General features: G+C 35.6%; 1 protein-coding gene across 1 annotated transcript in view; it reads left to right on the forward strand.

The window, feature by feature from the left end:
* LOC149558183 (arogenate dehydrogenase 2, chloroplastic-like) overlaps nt 1-7,912 on the forward strand; it is a 39,434-nt gene extending 31,522 nt beyond the window's left edge. The window contains exon 3 of the mRNA XM_089832533.1: nt 7,604-7,912. The gene's annotated coding sequence lies outside the window, so the exon portion shown is untranslated. The remainder of the gene's footprint in view (nt 1-7,603) is intronic.
* Nucleotides 7,913-8,208: the final 296 nt, after the last annotated feature.

The raw sequence follows: 8,208 nt of genomic DNA on the forward strand, positions 1-8,208 counted from the left end.
CAAATGTATACAAATGTGGGAGTCCAAAGGTTTTTCTGCTAAAACTAATGTGAGTGCAAAAGTGGGTATATATTGTAATTTTGCAAGTTTGTGATACTTACATAGGTAGTCAAAAAGTTTGACATTGAGCTGTAAAATTGCAGAGATGAGAAGTCACGATGCAGTTTGGCAGTTTTTATAAATCTACATGCAATATGGAAACGGATGCAGAGGAAGCTCAGAGAAACATAAAATTCAGACTTAGGGTCTTCCTATCACCATTCACTCCCAAGGTGAAACTTAACACCATTTTTTAGACCTTTCATTTCTGGAACCCCTCAACATCTTGAGAAAGTACACTTTCTCAGGACACCTTCAATAGGTTTGAGAACAGTATGTGGTCTTCTTGACAACTAGGACCAATCCACTTTGTATTCCAAAATCCAACTCAATACATGGAAATAACTCTTCACTCATGACGAGTATGTTTGAGACTGCACTATGGATAGGTACAGATACATACAACACAAATTTGGTTATGCGATATCTAAACAAGGTCCATAAAGACTACACAATCACTTTGGACTTGGTTTGTCAAATCTTCCATATGCTGTCCTTAACTCTCATTCTGTCTTCTTAGGACAGTTATTCAAAATTTGATCAAAAATTCATGAAATGGCCTGCAACTTAATGGAATTAAAGATAAGAAGACATCCACACCAATTTTCATGAGAACCCAACAATGCAAGACCAAACTATTTTAAACATGGTCACTGAAAAATCTAGGAAGAGTTTTGACCGGTTATGAAAGAAAATTCTATAACTTCCACAAAACTTAATGAAAATCAATGAGACCACTTGCAAATGAAAGTAAATTCAAAGACCTAACTTCTCCAATTGATTTTTGACAAATGTCAGTCTGTACAAATTCGTACCATTCATTTTTGCAGACTGTTAGCACAGAAAAATACAATCTTTTGACCTGCATCTACAAAAAATGCTATATCTCAACTGGATGAAATTTGATGAAACCAAAGGAAAGAGCAAAGTATATTCATATGACAACCAAGTCCAATAGGTTTCAGATTTTTATATGAATCCAACAATTCGTATAATGTGAAGAACAGGAGTGTTACATGAAAACCCAAGTAATTTTTGCCCAAAAATGTTTCAAAATTCTCATTGCAATGTTCACCTATCCCCCTAAACAATTTTGGAATCCAAATTTATACATTTTCAATCAATTTCAACTGTCCAACTGACCAACTAATCCATTTGTTAACCGAACCAACAATATGACAACTTCTAAAAGTTGCTTGACAAAGTTTTGTTGCTATATGACAATTTTTTGCTACTTTGCAATTTTTTGCCCTATTGACCTATAACTTTCCGAAATGGTTCAATGTGGTCCCAAAGAACCATCAAAGACTTTATTAGACTCAAAAATGCCTATTCAACCTAAAGCCAAGTCATAACAAATTATGACGACTTTTGATCAATAGGAGGCTCTTGATGCCCCTTCATCAGAAACTCCAAATGATCCAAAGAAAATCAGATCTCATTGGAGGTCCTATACCATATTTGGATTCTCATTTAGTACATTCTAATAGGTGTTACACTGTTACTATTTCTTTATATTTGCCAAGAATATTGTCTTAGGAAATTGTGGGAACATATGTGAGCATGGCAAGGAGAGGAAAGACATGAAGTTGGGCAATGTTTTCCAACAAACTTAACCAGAGGTAGACTTGTGGACTTTCCACACCTTTGTAAGCTGCACAACCACCTTGAAACCTCTTATTGTAACCTTAAAATCTTGTGCAGTGTTGAAGTTGAGGGGATGCCAGGCATTTGCTGCAGCTTTGTAATGTTTATAAATGTGCAAAAAAAGCTGTGTAACCCTGTAATGTATATAAATGATAGAGATTCAAGTCACATGTTTAACCCAAAATCCTGGCATGGGATTATAAGTTGCATATACAATTGAAAATCCCGCTCATGAAGAGTTAATGTACAAAACAACTCTCAAGTCTGGAAACAAATGAACTTGCACACAATTTGAGAATCAAAACCCGACAATATTTTGGAAAGAAGGTCTCAAAGAGATATGCTCCCACAGAATGGTCTGAATACAGGATAAGGATCCCCCTGGAGTCTTCTACATATTTCTTAGCGAGTACATACCTGCTCAGTTGAGAACATAATATCACATGAAAGCTCACAGCCAGTAACAAATGTTACATTTGTAGAATCTACATTAAGACAGTTAATAAGCAGTCCACTAGATAATGCTTGTTATGATCTGATGATGGGTGGGTTAAAGATGAAGCTGTGGAAGTCCCGCAAAGTGACGTCCTTGTTGTGATTGATGACAGTAGACCTGATATTGGTTTAATGACACAAATTGAATCCTTGGTGCCATTTGGATCTAACCTTCCTTCTCGAAGGTATAATTTTAGATAGTATTGCATGGAACTTCATGGCTGTAATTGCTATGGCTTACTCACTAACAGGATATGCACAAAAACTGTTAGGAAAGTGCACAACTGGTGGGTGTAAAATCAAACAAAAGAACCTTTTGCTAACATCTTACCTGTCTGTTCTCACTAGGAGTTTTTGAACAACATAGAGACGTTTATTGAAGCATACTCAAAAGTGGATACAATTTCAGACCACTGTTGTATGTAAAATGTGGAAAATTAGACAAACTATGTGAACTGTGTGGAAGCACAGCCATGATAGGGAGCAAACTGTTTGACAAATATCTAAAGACTGTGGAGCAGATTGTGTGAAACATAAACATCCATTTAAGCATGAGTGAAGTACTGAAGTGGAGATAAGACTTGGGAATTGTTAGAAAACTATGTAAAATGCGAAGTTAGATACAAGGGATGTAAATTGTTTGCTGAAATGTAGGACACTAGATCAGAGCATGGACAATGCATGTCACTGGGTTAACACGTGTACAAATAATGAAAACACACACGACACATGAACAATTTAATCTATCTCCGTGAAACCCAAATCTATCGTGAATGCAGTGATGGTAAGAGACACATAAAATGGTATGTTGACTTGTCTCCAAATTGACCAGTCCACATTTCCCAGCATTCTCCCAGCCAATGCTAAATGGAAGCCTCTGAGCAGAGCATTCAAAATGTGAAAGCACAGATAAGACAAATCAACTGTTTGATAGAATGCCCTCTTATTATGCATGTGCAAATTGAATCTATTAATGTATGCTTGGATTGCAGTTAAGGTTTGAATTTAGATTTGGGGCAGATATTCTAATTCTCCAGCTAGAGTACAATACAGAGCTTTTGAGGTGATTGAAACCAAGGAGGAAGATCAGGCATTCAAGTTTGGAGAATGAATACTTGGCTACATGTGTTCCTGCATAATGCCAAAATAGGGTTTCAGGTGAAAAATGAGGGCGGCATGATGAGTCAAACAAAGCGGTCCTTGTATAGAAATTTGAAAATTAAGAGTAGGCTAAGGAATATGTAAGATCAGGCCCTCTTTGTTACTTTTGAGTTTAACATTTTCATCCATTCTTCATCATGTTCTAATTTGAATAGAATGTTCTGGTGTGTCCTAAAGACTGAGAACTGCATACTTGTCAGATACTGAGAAGATGGAAATGAGCTTCAAGTTTGTCATGATCAAGCAACTATGTAACTAGAAAGAATGTATCATCTGAATTATTACCGTATATGTTGCATGATCATGCCATTTGTTAAAATGCTGAAGTATGATTATTGCAACCAGCCAAAGAATATCTGTATAAATTTAATCATATATTAGAACAGCAAGTATGGGAAAAAATATATCATGAGAGAGATTGTTCCAGTTGAGTCCACATAGGATATCGCAAAACTTCCTGTCTCTCAAGCCAGACAAAATAAATATATTTTTTTGGAGCTCCCAGACTTTTTTGGCGATTTCAAGTTTGATCAGAAATAAGGATTCTAAGGTACTGTTAAGATAGTATTAGATAATCTGGTTACATCTGCCAACTGCAAATAAGTTCTTAATATCATAGTAACATGGGGACACAACCCCACTTTTTGCCCCATGTCCCAAAGACTTGGACGCACTGGGGACTTGGGGACTATGTCCCCCCGTCCCTAGCGGCACCACCAGATTCCGCTACCTCTTCCGAGGATGAGGAATATCCTGATGTTGACTAGTTGCTGATTCGACAATTTATGTTCAATGTTCCATGTTCCAATTCAATCCAATGTTCAAGTATTTACTTTTTTACATCTTTATATCATATATTGGAATACATCTTTTCATAACTAGCATTTAAAGTACCATATGTATATATATACACGCTATCTCCAAAATTTGCACCCTGAAAATTTGCCTTAAGTTCTAAAACTCATAGCAATTTTGGAGAAACATGGGATCAACCAAAAGTTGTAGGTAACTTATAACTTGGTTGAACCTCCGGTTTCTAGGCCGGTTCCTGTATGATATATCTTATACCTTACTTGTACTAATGGAGAGGTGAAACTTTCAGATGGAAAAGGGTAAAAAGACAACCTAAAACACGGAAAACTCAAAGAAATAAGGTGATACACCAAGATTGATAACACAAAAACACTACTATACCTGAGACACAACGAAAGTTTTGACAAGACAATCACAAGAAACCTTATTTGAAGATCCGCTAACTCATATCAATAATTTAAGAGAAGGTTCATGAACTTGAAAATATACAAAAGGAATTTAATCACAATCGAATACATCCATAATGGAAACACAATTCCAAACCTATGAACAACATTTTAGATAAAGAAGATACAAGATAAGACATCATTCAGAAAGGTCTATTATTAAAACACAATTTGAACAATATCAATCACCTTAACGCATACAACTAAATCTGTTAACTCCCAAAACTGGTTCCAATGAAAACTTTATTTCCATCAAAGGCCCCCAAAACAGTACATCTGCATAATGGATCAGAATCATGAAGAAAAAGGCACTAAGGATCAAATCACATAAGTGTCCTCTCTCAAAATCTGAACCCCTTCCTCCAAAAATAAGAGGAGTATATATCAACAATACAACTGTCTCAAAACAGGAAAGCTGGGTCGAAATAATGAGTTAACTCATTATTAAGAACTTTTGAAAACTCCAAAAACATGTTCAAAATATCCCGAACTAAAGCTCCACCAACCATGCATAAGCAAAGTGTATAAAAGTCCCCAAAACCGTCATAAATCACTCCACAATGTACTTTGAGGTCTTCAGTCAGAACTATCCCTCTAAAAATAACAACTGAAATTGTCCCTTGAACTTTGGCATTTTAAAATACCAACTCTTCCTCTAACTCGTCTTAACTCTTGACTTTTAATTATAAAATATCAATTATAAAATAATAATTACAAATATAATTCTATGCAATAAAATATAAATATAATTAAGTCAAGAATGAGTCTTTTGACTTCTAATTTGGCACCATTATTATTTTAAATCAATAAAATTTTATTATCTTTTAGTTGAATGTAAATTATCAACTTAAAAGAATAACAATATTTTAACGCGCATGTAATGCAATAATAGTAATGTAATAATGGTAAAAATATGTTTTAAGTCACAAAAACTCCCCACCATACTACGGACCTGAAAACTTATCAAATGAGTTTAAGGGAATGTTAAAAAGGAAGAAAGAAGTCTTATTTGTCATTTCATTGCCGAGCAAGAGCAAAATAAACTGAGTAGGGTCGTTTTGAAACCCTAGCCGTCCAAAACTAACCCAACGATTTTCTTTTTGTTGCTGAAGACTCCATTTTTCTTTGCCCTGCTCCTTGTTGATCTCCATTATGGCATCTTTGTGAGCGTTGGCATGAAAGAATATGAATTCTTTGGCTGTCGATTGGTGTTAGGTAGTCATCTTCTTGGACGCCATAGAGTTTTTTTGAGACTTATGGTTGAAAACGTATGGCTTTTAAAGCAAGCCGACTGGTGTCTACCATTTGATTTGATTTGTTCTCCATGCTGTTATGAGTGACGAACTCTGAGAGCCAATTGAAAAATGGCATTTTCTTCTACAGAAAAGACGTGGTTCTTGTTTTTCTCTACTGTAAGTAACAATATATTCTCCATTTTCCTTGTTACTTCTCTTCAGATCATGGTTCAACATAAGGCTGACTGGTTGTTTTAGCCATTGTTTAAAAAAAAATATATTTGTCAATTTGCTCTTTCTGTGCTTCATTCGTGAGCTTGCTAGCCATGTGGGTTTTAGAATTAGAAAAATATTAAAGAAAAACCACCCCAGATCTATGGTTTTTCTTTAGAAATCATTTACCAAATTAAAATGGAGGTTTTTTTTAATGTTGAAATTAGAGCAATAACTGTGAATTCTTTTTGGCTCTTTGCTGAGTTCTTAGTATTCGAGTAATGCACCTCATAGATATGACTGAGTTATACATCTGCTACTGCTGACATACTTTCATTGGTTACTGTTGGAAGTATACCAAATTTTCTCATTTGGGTTTTAACTGGAAGATGCATCAAGGCGCCATATTTATCTTTTCATTTGATTGCAAATTTGAGCATGTGAAATTTATTTTTGCTACAGTCCTGAAGTTTCTTGAGATAATTATAATGATACTAGTGCTAGTAAATAAAATAACTTTATCTCTGCTATTGCTATGCTATAAGTGAATCTTGAACGTCACTTTTCTGACCTTTTCTTATGCTTTTGCTGAGAGGTAGAGTTACTTGAGTTTGTACTTTTGATGCCATAACATGTTGCTGGTAAATCACAATCTTCCTTATCATTTGTCCCTCTTTTGCCTTTATAAATCTAGCTTGTAAATTTTGTAAGATAGTCTTAGACATTTATTCCAATGCTGATATTCTTTAATCTCTGAACTTTTATATTGTTCTCATGCCCCTTTTTCTCATAGGCCCTCCATTTCTGATAGTGTAATATTAGAATAACATTTCTGATAATGTAATATTAGAATAACTCTGCAAATCAAGAGCAACACTTTCTCATTGTTTTTCTATGTGACTAAACTTTCTAGTCATAGAGAAATAAGAAATATAAGAACCAGTGGGAACTTGTTTGAATCTGTACAATGGCTTTGCCAAATACCTTCAATAATAGGCTATTTATGATCATTTGTTTGGGTGTCATGATTTGATTTCAGAGGGTTTCTGCCACCTTAGACGTCACAAATTCTTTTTTTTATAAACTCCACCTCTACTTGTTTAGACACCTGGAGATTATGACTTTTGGATGTCGCCACTACATCTGTTGTAATTCTGAAATACTTGTCCTTTGAATCTGTAGCATGCACTCTTTCTATTGGCTAAAAATGTTTATCTTTTTGCTGTGTCTAAAACTTCTTACTGTGGCTTTCATTCTTGCTGTATGAGCAAAACAAAAGGTTTCAAAACCTTGACAGTTCGTCCCTTTAATGTTTCCTTTGCTATTATTTATATGCAACCAATCCCACCTATAATGCTTTTCCTCTCTATCTGCTGATGTATGTCTGTATTTTACTGAGATGAATAGCATGTAAGATGATGAAAGTGAGATGAAGTGAGCTATCAACATTGCTTAGATCCATTGGATCTAATCCTTTCTCTTTTGTGGACGCAGGGATTGGAAGCACAGAAAGGGCGAGATCTGGGATAGCAAGATGGTGGATGCAGATGGATGCCACTTCACCAGTCATTACAGGCAATGACTGGTGGCCATGACCTTTTTCTCCCTTTTCTCCTCTTTATGTTACTGATTTCAGTATAATATAGATGTATATCAGTACGTAGAGACTACTCTCACAGTCAGATGTGTGGGAGAAATTTACTTTCAGCATTTTATTTCCATCATGATTTGTTCCATCATACGGACATTGTATGTTATTTCAAAATGAATAACAATACTTTTCTTTGATGCATTTTCTAAAAATTATTGGAAAGTAGTAAGCATGTATTTTACTTTCATCTGAACATGTGTGAAAAATGAAGAACAATACACACCCCTCCTGTCCCCTGCCACCGTCCCCCCGCCGTCCCCCCACCATCCCCTTGCTGTCCCTCCACCATCCCCAAATGAAGGCCCCTCTATCCCCCTATCTTGGAAACTTGTCCCCCTGTTCTGCCGTCCCCCCATCCCCCAAGGTGGTGTAACTATGGTTCTTATGACGAGAGATGAAGTGATCATGATGGAGAAAAAATGTAATCTTGTAAGCTGGCATGGTTGCA

The sequence above is a fragment of the Cupressus sempervirens genome, chromosome 5, assembly GCF_028749045.1.
Source record: "Cupressus sempervirens isolate cs-2001-9-10 chromosome 5, ASM2874904v1, whole genome shotgun sequence".
In the NCBI taxonomy this organism is placed as follows: Eukaryota; Viridiplantae; Streptophyta; class Pinopsida; order Cupressales; family Cupressaceae; genus Cupressus; species Cupressus sempervirens.